This window comes from Capsicum annuum, chromosome 3 (genome assembly GCF_002878395.1).
Source record: "Capsicum annuum cultivar UCD-10X-F1 chromosome 3, UCD10Xv1.1, whole genome shotgun sequence".
Taxonomy (NCBI): Eukaryota; Viridiplantae; Streptophyta; class Magnoliopsida; order Solanales; family Solanaceae; genus Capsicum; species Capsicum annuum.
The window spans coordinates 110,664,760-110,690,077 of record NC_061113.1 but is presented as its reverse complement, the minus strand read 5'-3'; the positions used below and the strand labels follow the sequence as shown (position 1 = coordinate 110,690,077).

At 34.4% G+C, this 25,318-nt stretch overlaps 1 pseudogene; it reads left to right on the top strand.

Annotated features, from left to right (window-relative positions):
- LOC107865370 lies at positions 1 to 24,772 on the top strand (annotated as a pseudogene).
- The last annotated feature ends 546 nt before the right edge of the window (positions 24,773 to 25,318 follow it).

Sequence of the window (25,318 nt, the reverse complement as noted above, 5' to 3'; positions counted from 1 at the left end):
ATGGGAGAGAGGCAAAGTAAAGTTTGGTATTCAGAGCAGGGCGGGGTTTATCATTATAGTGGGAGAGCTGGTAACTGGGGAAATTCTTATTCGTTCGCTAGCACTCCCTATTCTAAACCTGTAGGGAAGCATCATTCTCAGGGTAGCAGTGATCCTAAGGTACAGGATACAAAATCTAACACTAGTGGAGGTCAGTCAGCTCCACCTTATCCACCTTATCATTTTGTGGATATCTTCATCGTAGTTAATGTATGAAACAAATGAATCAGTGCTATAATTGTGGTTAGCTTGGTCATATGCAGTGAGATTGTCCTTCAACTAGGGTTGTGTACCACCCTAGATTTTTGGTCCTTAAAAAATTTCTGAAATTTTATCCTCATTGCTTTGACTACGACTTGCCCAATGAATCGTAGGGAGTATTGACTAGTTGTTGGACTCATATCATAACCTAAACAATAAGAGTATGACTAAGTTCTACTCTGAGTTTGAGTGGCCCACTATCAATCATACGGAGTCGTTACGAGTCATTGGGTGCTAATCGTAGTAGGCTAAGTATTTACGCCAAAAGGTTTTTGTGTTGAATATGATTGGATCCTACAAGTCGTAGTGTCCCTTTAGGAGATGTATAAATTGAGTCATCGAGTAAAAAATGTGTGGGTATTGGGGAAACTATCTTGGTTATGTATCGTTTTGATGAGTGATAATTAAATTTACAAGTCATATAGTGATCCGTAATCACTGATGACTAAATTCTAGCTTTTAAATTGAGGTAACTTTGGACAAAATACCTTCGTACCCAAATAAAATCACACGATCATAAATAACTTAAGTAGGTTATTTCTCATTCATACGTACTCAAACACTTCAAAATGTCTCTCGAATCTCTCAATCAGCCACACTTAGGATTTCTAAGAAGTTTGTCATATAAGGGCACAAGGGTGGAATTCTTTTTCTAAAACTTGGTATTTTAGGGATGTTACTCTTTCTAATTTCTAATTTGTTAAAAGCATATCTTTAAAAGTGTTGTTTATAAAGTATTGAAGTTTGTTTTGAAACATAGGTTAAGGTTATTAAGTAATTTTTGTTTATGTGATATTTCAGGTTTATCCCTGCATAGGTTACATTTAAACGATGGTTTAAAAATCATTGGATGCATGGGGATGGTGAATAAACTAAGAGGTAGTGATTTCCCAAACCTTGTAACTTTTTAAGTAGTTATGACCTCAACCCCATATTCTGAATTAGTTTTTAAATTTGAAAAGTATACATATTGAACTACTATTGAACGATTGCCAAAGGTGATAAAAAACTAATCAAGCATCAAGATTTTTAAATTGAACTAAGGTGGTTGTGAATTCCCCCAAGTTATGATAATTGGTTAGGTATGATTGATGTTACCTTAAAAGTTTAGTTGGTATGACAATACCAACAATACATGCCTAAATGTGTATCATGGTTCAATAAACAAAAATGTGTGATAATTGTTTTAATTCGGCATTAATGAGGGTTGTGTAGCTGAGTCATTAAAGTAGAGGTCTCACAGTTGCCGACGTAGGGTCTAAATGACCAAGTGGTTCAAGTACCCCTTATTATTATCAAAAGATTGGGAGGTTCAAGTACCCCTTATTATTATCATAATATAAAGAGGTTTGAGTCCCCTACCTTATATTACATGATTTGGTACTTGTGTCACCTTGATATGTCGAGAGGTTTGGGTCCCCTATTGTGCATATGTATACCATCTGGTTCGTGTAGTGACATGCACTAGTTTATGTGGCCACACGCACTGGGCCATATAACCTCGGGGAAAGCTGGGCCATATAGACCGTGGGTGCCTAATTATGTGATGACAGTTGAGCTGTACAATCCAGGCTAAAGTTGTAAAATGCATGTTAATCCTTGTTCCCTATCCCAACATGTGAAATATATATATATATGATTGTTTTTATGAATTTGCTCATGTGCATTGGATTTGAGTGATTTTGAACTATTGATCATGGCATTATGTAATCCTTATCCCTGAGTTACATGATAGTTTTCACCCCACTAACCATTTTTGGATGCTCTATCCCAATGCGATGTAGGTACTGGAGATAGTTGCACTTTTATTGCATGGAGTTAGGTTGATCGGCTCTATTCACCTGTTTGTTGTGGTGAAGTGGTGAGCCTCCATTCTCCAGAAGGATTAGACATTTCATCAGTTCTTATTGTAGATTAGAATATAGAGTTTTCATTATCATTAACATTATTATTGTTATTGTTAGAGTCGGGGACATGTCCCAACAAAAAATGGTTTTTGATTCTTTTATTAGAAGTCTTTGTTCGATTATTGTGGACTTGGGAGATGTTGGTTTGTTGTTTTATCCGGTTACTTGTTATCGGTCATAGACTCAGCTTTTGTTCATAAAGCTTATTCTTATACTATCTAATTATATGTTTGGAGTTCATCCGAACTTGGGGATGTTGTGTTCAATTAGTCAGGTGCATGGGATGGTGTCCGATCTATGTGGGACTTGAGATTTTCGTCAGGGCCAGGCTCTGGTTTGGGTCATAATAAAGATAGTTTTAGAGCCTAGTTTTGGTGTCATTGGGTGTCCACAAGGCCCTATCAATTAGAGTCTCTTTTATAGGTGTATAGCGTGCCTTACTTTTAGAAAAGAGGCTATAAGGCATTTAAGATTGTTTACCTTTCTTGTTGTTCTATTTTGTGCTATAGAGTCTAAGGTCATGAATATCCTCTAATTCGTGTATGTTCCCTTTTCCGATCATGCCTCCAAGAAGATCTAATTCTCAAGGAAACTCTTTTATTATATGTGGGGATAATATTGATGGATCTCGTTCTACTCTAAGAGTTCAGACCTAGAATATGTTCATTACTTCTAATTTCTCTGATGGAGCTCCATTAGTTCACCTATCCCTCCTCAAGCACCTCGAGCTAGCATAAATGATGCTGAGTTTTGTCTGTCTATTAATTTTCTTACGTAGTTGGTGGCCTCCTAGACTAAGGATTACACTTCTGTTGATTCATCCTCCAAGGTCACTAGGGTTTACAAATTTATGAGGTTGAGTGCTCTTATTTTCATTGGCTTTAAAGTTGAGAAAAATCCTAAAAATTTCATTGATAAGATGGAAAATATCATCTTTAAGATGCATGCTACAGGTGTGGAGGGTGTATAATTTGTTCCTTATCAGTTGAAGGATGTAGCATCCAATAGTATGAAGGGTGGGAGCAGCTTAAGGGCAAACATATTGAGTCTTATTTGTGGGATGACTTCTGCAGTGCTTTTCAAGATCACTTCTTTCCTCAGGAGATGACAGAGGCAAAGGGTCAGGAATTAGTAAATTTAAGGAAAGGTAGGATGATAGTAAAGGAGTATGACTTAAAGTTGCATCAACTTTTGCATTATGCTACCGAATTGGTGTATATCATAAAGGTTAGAATATGAAACTTTTCCTATGGGTTGACCCATGAGTTTATCTTAGGGAGCAAGGATTTCTTGTTAAACAATGATATAGAAATCTCTAGACCTATGGTGTTTATGAAACTAGTGAAAGAAGAGAAGAAAAATTGAGAAGAGATGAGTGAAAGATAGAATAAGAAGTTATGATATTTGAATTAGGATATAAGTCAACAATAAATCGGTAGAGATAGTGAGAAATAGTCTAAGAAGAGTTGGAATAACTCTGGTTCCTACTCTTTAGCTAGTGCTCCTTATCCAAAGCCATCAGGTGATCATCATTCTATGTATAATAGTAGGCTAGGAGCACCAGGAGCTCAGCCTTAAGCTAGTAGGGCTTAGTCAGCTCCATCATATTCCTCTTTTAAAATTTTTACCAAGTGCACCATGGTGCTTATGAAGAGGGAAGGAACAAGTGCATTATATATGGTTAGATTGGTTATATGAAGAGAGATTATCCTTCTAAGGTTGCTTCTGGGGAAAATAAGATTCATGTTGCTACTTCATCAACTCTTGTACTAAAAGGTGATACATCTGCTTTTGTCTCCACCATTGGTTTGAACCATATGTATATACTTTCCACCCTCTAGAATTCTAAAGCATCCCTTAATTTTGTTACAAGCATGCTTAAACTCTTCTCTCTTAATGTATATTGGCTAATTTATCCCAAGTCTACCCTCTCTTATGTGACCGCTTATATGGCTATTCATTTTTGTTTTGACCCTGAGTATATTCTGAAACCTATTTCTTGTTCACCCCGGTGGGTGACTTTATTAAGGCTAGAAGGGTCTATAGGTGTTGTGTGATGTCGTTCCATGGTAGGGAGACCTTGGTGGATCAGATAGAGTTGGACATGGTAGACTTTGATGTGATTTTGGTGATGGATGTATAACATTGTGCTATGCATCTCTTAATTGTCAAACCCGAAGTGTCAGTTTCCATTTCCCTAATGAGACAACGATTGAATGTGAAGGTAGTTGCCAAGTGCATAAGTAAAGTTTTATTACATCTCTTAGAGCCCAGAAATTTGTTTCTAAAGGGTCCCTCTATCTCTTAGTACATGTTAAGGATTCTAGATCTGAGGGTCTTTCTTTGCAATATTTCTGAGAGGTCTGTGAGTTCCCTGAGGTTTTCCCTCATAATCTTACTTGTGTTCCTCCTGATAGGGAAATAAATTTTGGGATTTATCATTTTTCAAACACTCGGCCTATTTTTATCCCTCCATATAAAATGGCTCAAGATAAGTTGAAGAAACTCATGGAAAAGTTGAAAAATCTTTTAGATAGGGAATTTATCAGCCTTAGTGAGTCTCTATGTAATGTTCTAATTCTCTTCATTAATAAAAAGGATGGTTATCTTCAAATGTATATAGATTACCTCCAATTTAATTCGGTGACTATAAAGAATGAGGAACCCTTTCAAGAATTGATGATCTCTTTGACCAGCTATAGGGAACTAAGTACTTTTCTAAGAGTAATCTTTGGTATGGGAACCATTTGCTGAAAATAGTGTGGCATGTGCCCCTAAGTCTGCTTTATGAACTAGGTGTGGCCATTTTGAGATTTTGGTGATGTCCTTTGATTTGACAATTACCCTGGCAACATTTATATATCTTATGAATTATGTTTTCTATCAGTTTCTAGACCTGTTTGTCATTTTCATTATTGATGATATTTTTTTGTATTCAAAGATTGGGGTAGATCATATCGATCCACTCTGTTTAGTGGTGTGAACCCTTAAGGAGGAGTAGTTATATGCTAAATTTTATAAGAGTGAGGTTTGGTTGAACGTTTTGACTTATCTGATTTATGTTATTTTGATTAAAGGGATCATAGTGTATCCTAAAAAGTTATTGTGGTTAAGAAGTGTCCTTGACCCATAACTCCAATCAATATTCATAGTTTTTTGGGTTTAGCCTGTCATGATTGAATATCTGTGGAAAGTTTCTCTTCTATTGCTTTCCCTTTACTAAGTTAATTCAAAAGAAGATGAAGTTATTATGGTTTGATACTTGTGAGGGTATTTTTGAAAGGTTGAAGGATAAGCTACTCTACCTTATGGCACTGATGGTTTTATTGTCTATTATGATGTGTCCCGTATGGTATTAGGTTGTGTGTTGAGGCATCATGGCAAGATGGTCGCTTATACTTCTAGACAGTTGAATGTTCATAAGAAGAAAGACCTAACTTATGATTTTGAATTGTTAGTTGTGGTGTTTGAATTGAAGATATAAAGAGATTATTTGTATGGGGTCCATTTAGACATTTATTCTAATCATAAGAGGCTGCAATACGTGTTCACTCTTAAACATCTTAGGCAAAAGAGGTGGCTTGAGTTACTCAAGGTCAATGACAAGAGTCTTCATTATCATCCAGGTAAACCTAACATAGTTATTTATGCTCTTAGCAAGTTGTCCATGGGAAGCCTATCTTATGTGTATGAGGAGAAGTGGGATTTGGTGAAGGATATTTATTGTTTTGCTAATCTTAGAGTTTGTACCTTCGGTTCCAAGGATGGTGGTGTAATTTTTCAATGGGAGTTGAAGTCATCTCTTGGTGCTGAGGTTAAACAGAAGCAAGTATTGGACCTTATATTGATGCAAATCAAGACTGATATGGGTAGGCAGAACGTGATGCTTTTTAAGATTAGTGGTGATGGTATCTCACAGTACCAAGGTAGATTATGTGCTCCTTAGGTTGATGGATTGTGATGAAGAATTTTTGAAGAAGCTCATGAGTCACGTATATGATTCATAAGAGTTCAATGAAAATGTATCAAAATCTTAAGGAGATTATTGATTGAATAATATGAAGATGGATGTGGCTAATTTTGTTGCTAAGTGCATGGGGGTCAGCAAGTTAAGTTGGGGCACTTGAGGCCAACTGGGTTGACTCAAGTGATTGAGCTACTGATGTTGAAATGGGAATTAATTAATATGGATTTTATTACCATTTTTTTGAGATCTCTCCAGTAATTTGATTTGATTTGGATCATTGTGGATAGGATGTCTAAGTCTGCTCGCTTCTTGCAAGTGAGGACTAATTTCTTTTTTGAGGATTATGCCAAGTTATGCTTTGAGGAGATGGTGAAATTGCATGGTTCTCCAATGTCCATCATATTTGATTGTAGAACTCAGTTTAATCTCATATTTGGAGGTCATTCTATAGATATTTAGGGACTAAGGTGACCCTTAGTACTGCTTTTCACCCGCAGATAGATGGGTAAGTACAAAAGACCATTCCAGCTTTGGGAGATATAATTTGGGATTCTGTATTTTATTTTGGTGGAAGTTGGGTTGGCCGCTTGCCTCTCTTAGAATTTGCCTACATCAACAATTATAACACTAGCATGTGTATAGTTCCATTTGATGCATTGTATGGTAGGAGGTGTAGGTCTCCTATTGGGTGGTTTGATGTTGTTTAAAATAAGTTATTTTGCCCTGATTTAGTTGACCAATCTATTGAGAAGGTGAAGGTGATTCAGTATAGAATTAAGGCAGCCCAAAGATTCCATAAGTTCAATGCGAATGTGAGGCAAAGGGAGTTGGACTTTGGTGTTGGTAATTGGGTGTTCTTGAAGGAGTCTCCCATCAAGGAAGTGATGTAGTTTGGTAAGAAGGGGAAGCTTACATTCCGTTATGTTGGTCCGTACTTAGTTTTGAAGAGGGTCGATAATGTTTCATATAAATTGAAGTTTCCTTCAAGTTTGAGATCCATTCATTGGTGTTCATGTTTTGATATTATGAAAGTGTGTGGGTGATCCTTCTATGGTTGTTCCCTTATAAAAGGAAGGCATTTAGGATTCCTTGTCTTATAAGAAATTCCTTATTGAGTTCTTAGATCTGTAAGTCCGACAGTTGCGAACTAAGGATGTGGATTCAGTAAAGGTTCTTTAGAGAAACCAAAAGGATATGGAAGCTACTTGGGAAAACGGGGAAGACATGAAGTCCAAATATACGTTATTGTTTCCCATTCTAGATAATCATCCTTGAGGTATTAGTATTCCTTAACATTTTGTTAAAGGAATGTGTTATTTTCATGGCATCCTTGTTTTTTTACTTAGTTAAAGTTAAGTTTTGTTGTGTTTGGAGTCAAATCATTCTAATAATGTCTTGTCCTATCATTTGAGGATGAATTATCCTAGGGGGAAAGAGTGTAACACCCCGGGTTTTTGGTCCTTAAAAAATTTCTAAAATTTTATCCTCACTTTCTTTACAATGATTTACACTACAAGATATAGGGAGTTTTGATGATATGTTGGTCTCAAATAAGAACCTAAATAGTATGTGTGCGACTAATTTCTTCTATTTGATTGAGTGGCTCATAAAAAATTGTATGGACTCATTACAAGTTGTTGAGTTTAAATCGCAGGATGTCTAGTGTTTACCCCAAATGGGTTCTGTGTTGACTACGACTGACCCTATGAGTGTTAGGGTCTCATTAAAAGTTTTACCAGCTGAGTCGTAGGGTCAACAGTTTGTGGGTGCCAAGGAAACTATCTTGGTCACGACTTATGGTGATGAGCCATAATGAATCCATACAAGTCCTATAGTGTCCTATAGTCACTTATGATTAAATTCCAACTTTTAAATGGAGGGTAATTTGGACAATCCCCTTCTCACCTAATTGAATCCCATGTTAATAAATATTTTAAGGGGGTTATTTCTTATTTATAATGTACTCGAAACTTCAAAAGCTCTCTGAAGTCTCTAAAGCAACCATCCTTCGGGTTTCAAAGAAGTAGCACATCCAAGGGCTTAAGAGTTGAATTATTTTTGTTAAACTTGGTATTTCAGGCATGTTACTCTTTCCTAATTTCTAATTTTTTAAGACCATATGTTTAAAAGTGTTTTTTATATGGTATTGATATTGGTTTTTAATGATAGGTTTGGGGTCTTGCATAATTAATGGTTATGTGATGTTTCATGTTTGCTCCCGCTTGGGCTAACTTAAAATAGTGGTTTTAAAAATTAATTAGATGCATGGGAATCGTGAATAAACAAAGGGATTATGATTTCCCAAATTTTTGACTTTTAAAGTGGTTATGACCTTATCCCCATATTGTGAAATTGATTTTTGCATATAAAAGTATGGATATTAAACTACTTTTGAACTATTACCAAAGGTGAAAAAATTCTGATGAAGCATCATGATTTTTAAATTGAACCAAGGGGGTTATGAATACCCCCACGTGATGATAATTGGTTTAGTATGATTAATGTTACTTTGCAAGTATAGTTGGTATAACAATACCAATAGTGTATGAATGAATGTGTGTCATGGTCTAATGAATGGTAATGTGTAATAACTACTTTAATTGGGCTTTAATGAGAGTTTCGTCACTGTGTCGTGAAAGTGCAGGTCCTATGGGGCCAACACTAGTAATCACATTTGTCGACGCAGGGGTCTAAATGATCGGGTGGTTTGAGTCCCCTTTATTATTATCATATGATTGGGAGTACTGAGTTGCTCTCAATATATTACATAATTTGATGCTTGTTTCACCTTGATAGGCCAGGAGTTTTGAGTCCCCCATAGAGCATATGTATACCCTTTAGTTCGTGCGGCCACACGTACTGGGGAACTACCAGCTGGGGAGAGCTGGACCCATATACCCCATGAGGGTCCTCTTAAATGATGATGTTGGAGTTATACAATCCAAGCTAAAGTTTTAAAGTGCATGCTAAGCCTTGTTCCCTATCCTGACATATGATATATATAAACATATATGTATATGCATTTGCTCATGTTCTTTGGTTTTGAAAGATTTAAATTTTTGATCATGACATTATGTTTTTCTTATCCTTGAGTTATATGCTAGTGTTCACCCTACTAACCGTTTCCACACACTATATCCCTACACAATGCAGGCACCACTGATACTTATACTTTTCCTACATAGAGTTAGGTGGATTAGCTAGGTTCATCTATTTTTTTATGTGAAGTGGTGAGAACCCATTCTTTGAAGGCTTAGACATTTCATCAGTTCTTATCTTAGATTAGAATTAAGAGCTTTCATTATCTTTAACATTATTATTATTATTGTTAGAATAGGGTTATATCTTGATAATGACTGTCTTTTGATTTACTTTTTAGAAGGCTTTGTTGGATTTCTATGGACTTGGGTAATGTTGGTCGGTTGTTTTGACTGGTTACTGTTTATCGGTCATAGACTTATATTTTATTCAATAATCTTATACTTATACTATCTTGTTATGTGTTAAAAATTTATCTGACTATGGTGATGTTGTGTTCAGTTGGTTAGGTGCAAGGACTGGCCTCAAGTCCATGTTGAACTTGAGATGCCCATCACATCCATGCCCTCACTCGAGTCGTGATATGTTTCCACTGGGCTAATAAAGTTTTGTTCGCTAAATTTTTAGCTCCTACCCGAAAAGGCGCTACTTCTGGTACCGACTCTGGCAAAAATCATCTCAATGCACATTCTACCCATTAATAATTTTATGCATCTCCAGATGTTGTTACTGGTATGTTGCACCTCTTTTCCTGTGATGTTTATTGTTTTTTATATCCAGCTTCTACACATGCTTACATTACCCCTTATGTGGCTGTGCATTTTGTTTTTGGTCTTGAAAGTATTTTTGACCCTTTTTTGTGTCTACTCCTGTGGTTGATTCTATAGTTTCTAGAAAAATCTATAAGGGTTGTGCGGTGTCTATCTTTCATCAAAAGACATTGATGGATTTGATAGAGTTATATATGATGGATTTTGATGTTTACTTGGGGTTGGATTGGATTCAATCATACTATGTTTCTCCATAATGTAGGACCCAAAAGGTCAGTTTTCACTTTCCTAATGAACCGACGATCGAATGGGAGGAGAGTTCCTTAGTGCCCAAAGGGGGTTTATTTCGTATCTTAGATCTTAGAAATTTATTTCAAAATGATGTTTATATCATCTTGTTCGAGTTAAGGATTTTGCCTCTTAAAGTCCTTAGAAATTTAACGGATACTCATTCTATTTTCATTTAATTCAAAATAGATTTTGGGATTGATCATCTAACGGATACTCATCCTATTTTCATTTATTTCAAAATAGATTTTGGGATTGATCATCTAACAGATACTCATCCTATTTTCATCCTTCCTTATAGAATGGCTCCGTCTAAATTGAATGAGCTAAAGGATCAACAAAAAGAACTTCTTAATAAATGGTTCATTCGTCCTAGTCTTTCTCTGTTGGGTGCTCATGTAGTTTATGTGCGAATGAAAGATGGATCTCTTTAAATGTGTATAGACTATCGTCAGCTAAATAAGGTGATAGTGAAGAGTAAGTACCCTCTTCCTAAGATTGATGACCTTTTTGATACGCTTCAAGGTGCTACATGTTTCTATAAGATTAATCTTTGTTCAGGTCATCATTAATTTAAAATTAGGGATGTTGATATTCCCAAGATTGCTTTTTGAATATGGTATGGTCACTATGAGTTTTTGGTGATGTTATTTGGATTTACTAATGCTCCAGCTGCATTCATGGATATCATAATTCAGGTTGTCAGCTAGTTTCTAGACCTATTAATGATAGTTTTCATGGATGACATTTTGGTGTATTTTAAAAGTGAGAAGGTTTATATCAATCACCTTTAAATAGTGTTGCAGACCTTTAAGGATCGAAAATTGTATGCTAAATTTTTTAAGTTTTAATTTTTGTTAAGTGATGTGACATTTCTTAAGCATGTCATTTCTAGTGAGGGGATTAAGGTGGATCCATAGAAAGTTGAGGCAGTTAAGAAGTGGCCTACACCCATGACTCCAACTGACATTAGGAGCTTCTTTGGTTTTGTTGAGTATTATAAGAAATTTTTGGAGAGTTTCTCTTCTATTGTTGCTCCGTTGACATGGTTGACTATGAAGAAGGTTAAGTTTTTGTGGTTCGATGATTGTTTAGGTAGTTTTGAGAAGTTGAAGGTTAAGTTAACTTGTGCACCAGTTTTGACCCTGCCCAAGGGTACTGATTGTTTTTTTTGTGTTTTGTAATTTGCCCCATGTGGGTCTGGGCTATGTTTTGGTGCAGCAAAGTAAGGTTGCCGCCGATGCTTCGAGGTATCTTAAGGTTCATAAGAGGAACTATCCAACCGACAACTTAAAGTTGATGGTTTTTGTTTTTTCATTGAATATTTTGAGCCATTATCTTTATGAAGTGTATGTAGACATCTATTCAGATATAAGAGCTTACAGTATATGTTTACTCAAAAGAAGTTCAATCTCATTCATAGAAAGTGGCTTAAATTTCTTAATGATTACGATATGAGCTTGCACTACCATCAAGGTAAATCTAATATTGTTTCTAATTCTCATAAAAGGTTGTCTATGTGGATCTTATTCCATGCTGATAAGGACAAAAGAGGATTAGTGAAGAGTATTCACATGTTGGCTAAAATGGGGGATTTATTGTTCAAGGAGGAGTCAAATCATCTCTTGTTGTTGAGGTGAAAGTGAAGCAAGCTTTAGATCTCATAATTATACAGATTAAGAATGTTGTGGTTCAAAAAAAGGTTATGTTAGTAGGTTGTGTATCCCTGATGTTAAACTATGATGTATCATGACTTGAAAGAAATATATTGGTGGAATAATAGGAAGAGAGATTCAATAACTTTTTTTACCAAACATATGGTTTGTCAATAAGTTAAGGTTAAGCATTTAAGGCCTGGTCGTATGTATCAAGAGATAGATTTATTGGTAAGAAAGTGGGAGATAATCAATATGGATTTCATTATAGGTTTTTTGCCACCATACAATCATTTTAATTCTATTTAGGTTGTTGATATGATGTCTAAGTTTGCTCACTTTTTGCCTCTGAGGACTAACTGCTCAAGAGAGGATTATGCTAAGTTGTTCATTCAGTAAATTATTAGGTCGCATCGTGTAATAGTGTCCATTATTTTAGATTGAGGTACTCTGTTTTCTTCTCACTTCTGCTATTCATTTGAGAAAGGTTTCTGTACTCAGGTGAACCTTAGCACCACTTTCCACCCTTAAATTGATGGACAAGTGGAGCGTACTATTAAGACTTTAAATGGTATTGTAAGGGCCTATATGATTAAATTTTGAGGTAGTTTGGTTGATCATTTGCCTCTTATTGAGTTTGCCAACAACCATAGTTACTATTCAAGCATTAAGATGGCTCGTTTTGAGGCTCGTTATGGTAGGAGGTGTAGGTCTCCTATTGGATGGTTTTAGGTTGGTGAGACTAGATTTTTTGGTCCTTGATTGGATTACCAAGACATAAATATATTGAAAGTGATTATATAAAGAAATAAAATTGCTCAAAGTAGCCAAAAGTCTTATGTAGATATTAGGATAAGAGAGTTAGAATTTTAAGTACATGATTGGGTATTCATGAAGGTGTCTCCAATGAAAGGAGTCACGAGGTTTGGGAAGAACAAATTGATCAATCCACGTTATGTTGGTCGGTATATATTTTCTATGAGAATTGGGAATGTTGCTTATGAGTTAAATTGTCCTGTGAGTTTGTGTTTTATTTATCCCATGTTTCATGTGTCCTTACTAAAAAATGTATGGGTAACCCTTATTTTATAGTGCTAGTTGAGGATATTGGTGTGATGGATTCCTTGTCTTATTAAGAAGTCCCAATTGAAACATTTGATAGGCAAGTTCATAGATAGAAGACTAAGGATGTAGCTTTGGTAATGGTGCTTTGGAAAAATCAAAAGGTAGAAGAGGCTACATGGGAAACTAAGGGAGATATAAAAAACAAGTATCCATTTTTCTTCCCTGGATTGGATGAGAGTGCTTAAGGTATGAGTTTAATTTTCCTCTTGTCACTATTAGAGTTTGTAATTGGATTCTGGTGTATCTTATTATTCTAATGCAAAAAAGTGTCCTAAGTCATCATTTTGGGATGAATGCTCCTAAGGGGGTATACTGTAAGAACCTTAAAATTTTGATCATTTTATTTTTGACCTTCATGCATTCATAATATCGATTTTTTACTTGAATTATTTTTAGGGATGTTAAAAGGGTAATTTGGGAAAATATGGGAATTTTTAGAATGGGTTCGAGGCTATTTTTGAAATTCGATGATGTGTGCCTCCGCGATATCACCATAATATGCTGGTTAGGCTCCGCGATATTAGCGTTGATGCTGAGGTATAAAGTTCATCCAGTTTTTATTTTATCACTTAGGGGTGAGGGGTTTTTGGTTGTTTTTACCTTTTGCACTACTTACAAACAAAAAATTGACCTTTCCTCTTTCAGTTGAAAAGATCAAACACTCTCTTTCTCTTTTCTAACACCTAAACCAAGAAATCTTAAGGTTTTCATAGAGATTGCATCCTTCGGGCTCCAAATATCAAATTGACTACAAATTATTGTGTTTTTCATACATATTTGTCTTCCCTAAACTTTAGTTATTCGTTGTGTCATAAAATGAATGGATTTTTTTATGTGATTAGATTATGGGTTTTTAAATTTGATTATGGGGTTTGGGTTTTAATAATTTAATTACTTGTCCTATGTTTTAAATTTATAAGTCATGCTTTAAAATTATATTTTTGTAACTGAATTGGTACATTATCTATATGGCTGGAATGGGAAATATGGGTTTCCCATCTTTGGATAAATTTTGTCTTGAAATTTTGTGAACCACAACCCACTTTGTAAATTGGATTTTTATTAAGGAAAATTGCATGTTTTAACTTGCTTAGGAACCCAATCCATGGCATTAATAGATAATTGGATACAAAAATGGTTTTGGATGGCCTTGGTGGCCATAATTTGGCTTGAAAGTATATTCGCATAACAATACAATGTTGGAAATTCCTTAATAAATGACTCTTGGATTAATGGTTGGAATTATATGCAAAGTGATTTTTATTTGTGCATAAAGGGGGTTGTATAACTTACTATGATGGTGTAAGTCCCTGGGGGATGAACTATTAAAACCACATGTGCCGATGTTGGGGGTCTATAAAACACTATCCTAGACACATACTTGATATATATATTTGGGACGGCTATTGACCATGGTGGCTTTAGATTTCTCTTTGATTTTCATCAGTTCATATGGATAACACGAACAGGTATCCTTTCATCAAGAGGAGCTAAACCCATATAGCCCATGGGTTCCTTTAGGACAGATTAAGTAAAACAGTACAGGTTAATGGTTTTAAAACTTTCATGTTCATAACCTTTACCCTATCTCAATATCCTATTTATATATATATGAACGTGTATGCATATGGTTTTTATTGGTTATGGAAATGGCATTACTTTATCACTTCCCATGGGTTACATGCCCATACTTATCCCATTGATCGTCCTAGGATGCTACATTATTTCATGATGTGGCATCCGAAGACATTTCTGTTGCTCCTATGTATCGTTAGGTGGATTAGCACGTCTATTGTGTTATCGTCAAATGGTGAGTCTCCATCCTTCAGAAGGCTTTCTTATTTCATCATTTTCTCTTTAATTTCATATTACTTTGGATTCTTTTGGTCATAGTCGAGGGCATGTCCCAACTTATTTGGTATTTCTAGTTTTAGAAGCTATGGTGGAAAATTATTCTTTAGTTTTTAATTGACTTTTAGATTTCACAGAGTTATCTGTTCTTTATTTATTTTTGTTTAATTGGGCTTCCCATTGTTGTTATTATTATTGTACCCTTAAGGGTACGTTAAGGGGGTGGTCTCAGGTCCATGGTGGACTTGAGGTACCCCTCACTGCTAGGTCCTGGTTTGGGTGATGACACCAATCTTGTAGTTATAGTTGTGTAATCTATATGTTACCATTTCTTATGCATTTATTCATTTATGTACAATAGGGTTGGAACTTGTTTCAGGTATGCCCTTTTACCTTGAATTAGCTTATTTTACCTTGTATCTTATCATATTTTGCCCATTCTCCTTGACTTAGATTATTTTAGATTGTATCTCATTATATTTGTGTCATAATTTAGCTCTGTTAGCCAATGATATTTATTTAGCACCCATGTTTTAGCACTCATACTACACTTCTATACCTTTTTGGTATAGATCTAAGTAGTAGTTGTCACCACTAATTTGATGCTCATTTGGGGTCGATTTCGGAGATTGGGTGAGATCTTGGAGTCGGAGTTACTCTTTTATTTCTATTTATCTATTTCTAGTATTTCATCTTTGAGACAAATTATATTTGGCAATTTAGTACTCATAGTTCATTTGTAGTAGCTCTTGTACCGACATTACTGAGTCTGGGAATGTTTTTTGATTATCTATCTAACTATTAGACTATTATGATAATTTTGTTACTACTTAAGTCATTAATTGTTGATTTTTTCCTCTTAGGTTATTTTCCCCTGAGTTAGCCCATTGCATCTAACTCCAAGCTATGGTTCGACTTACCTACTAGCGGGTTAAAGTTAGTGCCATCATGACTCAAAAATCAAATTATTGACATTTCTATTATTGTCTTAGTTGGTGTGTTGATACAATAAAATAAAGTTATAGTGTATGTGTCAATGCAGTTGAAACCAAATGAAATAAATTACCCTACCCAAGATTTTAAGTTAGTAGCTGTTGTGTTCGTATTAAATTTGTTGCGATACTATTTGTATGGAATTCATTATGAGGGGTACACTAATCATCACAACCTTCAATTTATGTTCAAGCAAAAGAAGTTGAACTTGAGATAACGTAGGTAGCTGCGGTTGATACAGATTATGGTATGACCATCTTATATAATCAAGGAAAGGCCAATGTAATGGCAAATTTCTTTAGTAGAAAGGTGGTTAGTATGGGTAGTCTTGCACTTTTGAGTTTGGGGGAGTGATTGATTGCTAGGGAGGCTCAGCTGTAGGCTAACAATTTCATGCGTATTGATATCATAGACTCTGGTAGAGTTTTTAAATGCATAGAGGTGAGGTCTTTGTTGATAGAGAACATTTAAGATCATTATTTTAATGACTTCAAGTTGAGTATTATTAAATATAAGGTATTTTGAAGTGAGATTAATGAGTTAATTTTAGACAAGAAGGGTGTTTTGAGGATTAAAATGCTAATAACTAGATCTATTATCAATGAGGCCCATTGTTCACATTATTCTATTCATCCAGTCAGGAGAAAGTCGTATATGACTTAAAATGGTATCATTGTTGGCGTGGGATTAAGAGGGATAATACAGAGTTTATGGCTATATGTCTGATTTGCTAGGAGGTGAAAAACAAGCATCAAAGACAAGGTGGTTTCCTACGGAGAATGCCCATTCACATGTTGAAATAGAACCATATCATTATGAACATCGTAGTTAGTTTCCTCGAACCTTAGGGAAGTTTGATTTTTTTGGGTGATTATGGACAAATTGACCAAATTACCCCATTTGCACCTATGAAGATAAGATACAATATAGAAAAATTAACCCAGAATTATAATCATACGATAGTTTTATTACGTGGTGTGCTCATTTCCATGTTTTAGATAGAGAAACCCATTACTCTTTGAACTTTTAGAGTACTTTACAGTGAGAGTTAGGTAGTTAGTTAGATATGATTGAAATATTTCATCTATAGATAGATAGAAAGTTGAAGTTAAACATGTAGTTGTTAGAGGACAAATTATGGGTTCGTGTGATGGATTTTGGGAGTCATTGTGATCAGTTTTGACCCTCGATACAATTTTTCTATAATAATAGCTATCATTCCAATATTCAGATGACTCAGCTTAAGGCTTTGTATGGTAGAAGGTGTAGGTCTCTTGTTGGATAGTTTTATTATTTTGTGGTTAGGCCTTGGGGAATGAATTTATTGAGAGATTTGATGGACCAAGTGAGATTAACATAAGATAGGCTTTTGACAATTCAGAGTAGATAGAAGATTTATTCTAATAGGAGGGTTCGTGACTTGGAGTTTATGCAGGTGATTGGGTGTTGTTGGAAGTATACTCCATGAAAGGTGTTATAAGGTTTTGGAAGAAAAGGAAGCTCAGTTAGATCTTTCATAGCCCTTTTGAGGTTCTTTAGCGGATTGGGCAAATTCAATATGAGTTTACATCAACATTAGGTCTTTTAGTCGTGCTTCTAATTTTCTATTTTACTATGTGGAAAAGGTATCATTCAGATGATTCACATGTGATTCAGTAGGAGTCTATGAGTTTGGATTATAATTTGGCATTTGTTAAGGAGCTAGAAGCTATTCGAGATAGATAGGTGAGAAAGTTGAGATACAAGGAAATAACCTTTGTAAAGATGCAGTGGAGTCATTAGCCTATGATGGAAGCCACTTGGACGGTTGGTTCATATTTACGGAGTAGATATCCTCATCTCTTCAATAGTCAAAGTAGTTTTTTTCTCTCTATGTTTGAGGACGAACATATAATTTAGTGGTGGATGATGTAATGACCTTTCTAGTAATTTGGTGAATTTCACTTGACTTTCCTATCATTATCTCTTACCATGGTTTGCCTATGACATTTATGACTTAAAGGGATGGTTAGTACCAATATTGTAGGTTTTTGATTGTGACTTAGGTCATTAGTTGGGTTTTAGGGTTTTAATAAATTTAAGCTTGACTAGGATCAACCATCAATAAAGATGACTTTCTCTTAGTATTTTTGTACTTTCAATAGGTTCTGAATGTTCTTTATAGTCAACTTACATATTTAATTTAGTTTCATGAGGATCCAAACAAATTCCAATGGCCTATTCAAAGTTTAAGTTTATTTTTAGATAATTAAGTTAGTGGTTAATAGGTCAAATTCACATTATTTTATTTTTTGTGACCCATGAATAAGAATAAACTTAAGAGGTAGGGTTTAATAATAATAACAACAACAATAATTATCAAAATCTTAGGAGAAAACAAGCACAAACCTATAGTTTTCATATTGCATCATTGAAGAGAGGATTCTAGATAACTTTAGGTAGGTTATTTATGTCAATAAATTCTTACATCCTTTCCAACCTACTACTATATCTATCATAATGTGAGGTGATTAGTATTTAAAAGGTGGTCATAGCGTTGAACTAATAATACTAGGAGGGAATTGGTAGCTAAATTTGGTGCAATAGAATTTGATATATTAGTTAATAGTTAATTATGTCTTATTTATAACAAGAATTATATGGAAATTGTGGGCAGTGATGTGTGTGGGTAAGTAGAAGCTAGGTAGTAACCTTTAACTAATATTAAGAATTCAATAATTATGACAAAATGAATAGGTAATTAATGATTTGTAATAATTGAGCTATTATTTGGTGGTAATATGTTATGTTAATGATATTAATGATGTCGGTTAGTGTAATATAAGTGGTTGAATATGAGGAATTTCAAATGGATTCTATGAATACATTGTTCTGCTAATGTTTTTTTGTATAATAGTTCATACTCTTATGGAGATTATGTATTTGAATCAGTTTTGACCATTTAAAGGAAGGACAAGTGTGTTAGTTGATGTTTTAATTTTTTTTAAGGCAAGTTGAAACTTTCTTAGACTCTTTTTTGAAGTACTGTTTATATGTTAATTATATGTAATGGGTGTAATATGTAATGGGGGTGCCATATATGTGAGGTGATGAGCATATATGTGGGAACTGTCATTATTTTAAGTGTAAAAATTAGTTAATTTTATATTTTGAACTATTTTTTTCTATTTACTAGCAGGATTTCGTTGGTTTACTATTGTAATTGAATTTGTTCAAAATGCTAGCGAATGAGAATATTCCCACTTGATAGATTGAGTTGATTTTGGAATTGACATCAGATCTAGTTTAAGACATGATATTCTTTGTTTAATTTTATTTTTTATTTAGGACTAAAATTGAATGCCTACTCATCATACATTGCATTTTATTTGGGATCGAAGTATACATCTGCAAAATATATTATTGGGATCGAAGTGTGTGCCTTCATATGATATATATATATATATGTATATGTATGTATGTATGTATGTATGTATTAGGATTGGAGTGCACTCTTGTACGGTATGTGGACCTTCTCAGTCCCTTATGGGTCCTAATTTGAAGCCATTGCTTGGTAGGTGTATACACACCATATGCATTGCATTGTATTCATTAATTTTTCGTTCAAATTGAGTAAGGATTGTTTGTTGGTTTCGTACTATTTATTTAGTACTTTATATATGTTAGTTGAATTCACTGTATTGAGGATTTCTATAACTATGTTATGATATCCTTATGACATTTAGACTTGATTATTCTGTTAGATTGGGGTAGCTTTCCCGGTGCCGGTTATATGGTTGTTTTAGATTGCTTACATAGTGTTACTTGTCACCTCTTTAAAAATGTGTCGGACAAAAATGATTGTTGAGAACCTGTGTTTCTATACACACCTTTGCTTTTTCTACACCTTACGTGCAGGTACCGATTTGACGACCTCTAGGCATTAATTCCTATGGCTTTTTCTGTGTTAGCACCTTTGGGGATTTGACATTACGTTATTGATTTCAATGACAACTAAAAGCTCTTCCACCTTTATTTTTATGCATTTTCAAGAATTTTGATATACAAAGACATTTCTTTCATTTCTTAATAAGATGCTTATATTAGTGACTACCAAATTTGGAATTATTTATGTTTTGACTATGGTACTCTTAATTTTCTTTGAAGATTTTTTGGGTTTTATTATAGTCTTAGTTTCTTCAAGTTTTATACTTTAGCTTCACATGTTGGTATTGGATTTTTGGCTTACTGTAAAACCCTAGATTTTTGTCCTTGATATTTTTTGAAATTTTATCCTCATCGACCTAACTACAACTCACCCTATGAGTCGTAAGGTGACTTGATGGGTCATACGACCCTAGCTGTAAGGTGTTTGGTGAATGGTGCTTGAGTTGCTATCTTTGTTATAACTTAGGGATACGAGCCATAAAGATCCATGATGAGTCATTGGACTCAAATTGCAATCTAAATAGTGTGTGTGGATAAGTTCCTCTCTAAGTACGAGTGGCTCACAATGAGATATGAGGACTACTTATAAGCCATTTTGTGCAAATTAGATGTCCAATGTTTACCTCAATTGGTTTCTGTGTTGACTACGATTGGACCTGACGAGTCATAGGGTCGACTATAACAAAAAGGTCTATCTAAAACCAACATTTAGGGAAGGGAATATAATCTCATCTCTAAAAGTATATTTATTAAGAGAGGATTATATTTCCGTTTCTAATTGTGCAATTCTTTGCAAAGGTATAAAAATCTGGTTCTAGAAAAAATTTAACTACTCTAATAATTTAGAATCTTAAGCAGAAAGGACATACCGCCAAAACTCTAATAAATTTTTTAATAAAAATAAAATTTGTTTAATGTTCTCTATTTAACAAATTTAGCACTAATTTTCATCTCATTGAAGTGGTTTCTTTATGCGTTCATTGAAGTTTCCGAGGAAAGAGAGCTTTCAAATATGAAGGTTATGTGCTAGCAAGGGAAATCCTTATTGCTAAATGCATAGAATCATTAGCATAGAGGCAGTGGTCTTTCTGGACTAGATTAATAGGCCTTCAAGTTAAATCGTTGCTAACTGCAGCTATCTATGATAAGTAATTCCAACTTTCAAACATGGCTAAAAATACTCATTGACCTTGTGAGATAATAAACTATGCCACATTTGATACTTTTAAAGATTGTGAATTTCCCATATTGGTTTCATCAAATATAGACAACATGCATCCAGTTATTCATTGCGTTAGTCATAATGTAGTATGCTATGGGACTGGCTACCATACAACCTCTACTATTAGTTGTAGCAAGAGTGTTAGGAAATTCTCTGGTTTCCAAATATCTGCACAACTACTTGATATAGCTTATGGCTACACAAGACAGAATGCTAAAGGCTATAATAAAATCCCTTACAAGTATGAAAGTGTTAAAGTTGTACACGTGGGAGAAATATGTTAAGAATGTCATTGAAAAGCTAAGAGAAGAAAAATACTAATAGTTATCAGCAGTGCAGATGTATAAAGCCTATTACCTGGTTTTGTTTTGGTCAACTCCAATTATTTTATCTACAGTTACTTTCTGGTCTTGCTACTAACTCAGAGTACCTCTTAATACCACTAATGTCTTCACATTCCTTGCCACTTTATGCATTATTCAGGAACCTTTTAGGCTAGTTCATGATATTGTTGGAGTATTCGTACAAGCAAAAAGTCTCCTTATCTCGAATTATGGAATTTCTAGAGGCTCCCAAGTTGAAAAATGGGCGTATAGAGAAAAAGTACTAGGGGAAATTACTTGAACCTTCCATATTCATAAAGTCCAATTGGATATCATGGGTTGAAAGTTCTCCTAATTCTGCAGTGAAAAGTGTAAAGCTTTATGCTAAACAAGGGAAAAAGCTAGCCATCTATGGAGAGATTGGTTCTGGTAAATCAACTCTTTTACATGCAATCCTTAGAAAGGGTCCATAAGTTGATGGCCCGGCATATTTTACATCGACTTCTCATTCACTTTTAACTGTAAAATTTTTGTGTAATACTTTGATCACAGTAAATGATAAACCAATTTCATTGGCTTCTAAGTTTTTAGGTCCAAGTTCATGGAATAGTTGCATATGTTTCTCAGAATTAAAGGATTCAGACATGAACAATAAGGTAAAACATACATTTTGGTTCCACCATAGATCAGATCAAATACCATGAAGTACTTGAAAGGTGATCTCTTACCAAGGACCTTGAAATGCTTTCCTTTGGTGAACATATGATTATTGGTGAAAGAGGTGTTAACCTCAGTGGTGGATAGAAATAATGAGTTCAGTTGGCACGTGCACTGTATCAAGATTCTGATATATACCTTTTGGACGATCCATTTAGCACAGTGGAGACACACACCTCAACTTGTCTCTTTAATGTAAGAACATTTATTTTGTCAAACTAAAGACAAATTTTTTTTGTAACTTTGCTAACTTGGAATACTATCGGAATTATGTCATTTGAGCTCATTATGGAAAGATAGTCTTTCTTTTGACTCATCAAGTAGATTTTCTTCCTACATTTGATTCGATATTGGTTAGTAATCTATTTTGGATAGCTTAATCTCACTTACTATGCATGCTGATCCTTTAATTAATAATGTCAAACTTTCTCTCCATTATGATGACCTTGTTTTCAGCACATATTTAGATGTTTTTATGCAAGTGAGGGATTTAGCAAAATTCTATTTTGTCAAAAGCTAATGTCCGAAGGGAAGTGAGAGTAATCGAGGGTATTCTCCCCATGGAAGGACCAAAAGCTCAGAAGAAAACATTCATCAGTTATTAGCAAAAGAACAACTAATAACCCCCTTTGGTGAGTAGTTGATCAAACAAGAATAAAAAGAATCAGGATACACTGGTCTTAAGCCGTATAAATATTATGTTGGTCAAAGAAACAACCTTTTCTATCTTTTTTTGGCTATATTTTCACACCTCTTATTTATGGTTAGCAAGCTAGGGCCAAAAAAATTTTAGCTGTTGATTTGAAGAGTTCAAAAATCACCAAGTTTAATGTAATCCTAGTATACTCATTTATAGGTTTTGGTATTTCACTGACCTTGTTTCTTAGGTCCTATGCTGTGATTGATTTAGGCCTCAAGTTATCAAAATCTATTTTTACTAAGTTACGAACATCTATATTCTGATCACCAATGTCATTTTACGATTTTACCCCACTTGTGAAAAATAGTTACCCGGGTAAGAAATGACAACCTAAGATAGCTTATAACAATGCTTGAGAGTTGATAGTATATATAGAATAACATAGCCTTTTTTTTTTGCAGTTGTCCTTAGACCTCAGTGTTTTTGATCTTGACATGTCTTTTGGATACAATCAAACCCTGTTCTCAACCTTCATCACATACTTTAGCTTAGGACTATTGGTTGCTGTCACCTGGCTAATCTTGATGTTATTGTACCAACAATATATATGACTGTGATTTTGCTGGTGTACATATTACCTTCTCATGTTTCATTACTAGTCCTTATATCGACTGCCTGCTCAAACTTTAAGTCCACTATTTTGATGTTCTACAGAGAGATTCTACTATACTTTAGCAAAAGAAGTCATGAGAATTGATGGTACAACAATGTTATCGATTGCTAGAAATTTGGTTAAAGCCATAGCAGGAGCAATGGCTATAAGAGCTTTCGAAGAGGAGGACCATTTTTACATAGAATATATGCATCTTGTTGATAGAAATGCAATAGATTTTTCCCATAGCTTTTCAAGAACTTAGTAGTTGATCAACTATCTAAAAATTCTCTGTGCAATAGTTCTCTTATAATAATCCTTAGCCATTTTTTACTTCCCTTCGAAGCTTCTCACTAATTTAATGAAGTTCATTACATCATACAACTAAATTAGAACAAAATAATGTTCTATTCATATTCTAAGACTTTGGCATTTGATTTTTATGATATATTGCCATTGCTCTGTTGTACACTTTTTCCTTAAATATATTTCTAGTTGCTTCAGTCTAAAACCAGTGCATGGTAGAAAAATCCATTATTTTAGTAGAAAGACTAGAGTAATACATGAATATTCCTAGTGAACGGCCTAAAATAATACAAGCCAACAGACCTGATCCCTCTTGGCTTTCCCCTGGTAAATGGAGATTATCTATTTAAAGGTTACTATCCAAATTCTTTAGTTTTACGTCTTCCTTTATGTATCGGTGTAGAAGAAAGATCATACATATTTATATTCTAGGTCAGATATCAACCGAATGCTCCACTAGTTCTACAAGGCATTAGCTTCATAATTGAAAGTGGATATAAAGTTGGAATTTTTGTCATGATAGGTAGTGACAAAGCAACTCTTATTAGTTCCTTGTGTTGCTTGGTAGATACAACGGAAGGAAGGATCATCATCGATGGACTAAGTATTTCAACAATCGGTATTAATGATCGTTGATATTCTTTATCAATCATTCCACAAGATCCTATGCTTTTTAGCGGTACTATTTGATACAAATTTGACCCGCTATCAGAGCACACTAGTCAGGAATGATGAGAGGTAACATTTACCTATAAACATTGACAAAACTTATCATTCTGTAGTATACCATCTTGTATTCTGCTACAATATTTGTCCTTTTGTCATGTAAAGGGCATTTCTATTGTCCTAAGAGAAGTATTATCGACACATTCTACCAAATTCATTAATTATTTATAATCATGTTCTACAGTTCTATCCATACACATAACTATTTATCTATAAAATCAGTTTCAACACTTATTTCTGTTGTCATCATATGTGCAAGGTTTTGGAAAAAAGTCAACTTTGAGACATTGTTCAACAAAAATAAGAAAGACTAAACTCTTTAGTTAATCAAACAAACAACATATATAGCTTGATGATAACTTGAATCCATAGCTTGGACTCTTAAAAAATGTCACCTTATGCATGTAAGGCCCTACTGATGCGTATACAACAACACTTTCAGAGATTCCAAGCATTCCCTTGAAAGATATGTGTCTAATTCTAGACCCCTTTATTGGCTAATGGCGCTAGATCGGTCCTGAGTTTTCTGACAGGTTCTTTGACACTCTCAAAGCATCTTATTGAGGCTATGAAATACTTAAGCATTACTGTCAGTTTTGGTTGGTTTCATCATATGCACAATTACTTTATCCGATATTTAAAATTAGTTTTTCTTATTAAAATGTATATTACATGAGTTTGGCCTCTCTCATTTTCTTGTTGATGATTGTAAACATGTAATATTATTTCCATTGGAAGGCTGAAACTATATTCTACCGAGGATAAAAATCTCATAACAAAATAGTGTTTATTCTTAAATGTGTCTGCTCCTTTGTGTGGAACAGACAGATTATTATCCAAACAGTGTTTCTTTTTGAAATCGCCATGTAATAGCAAAAGGCAAGAATGAACAATGCAGAAATAGATGGTA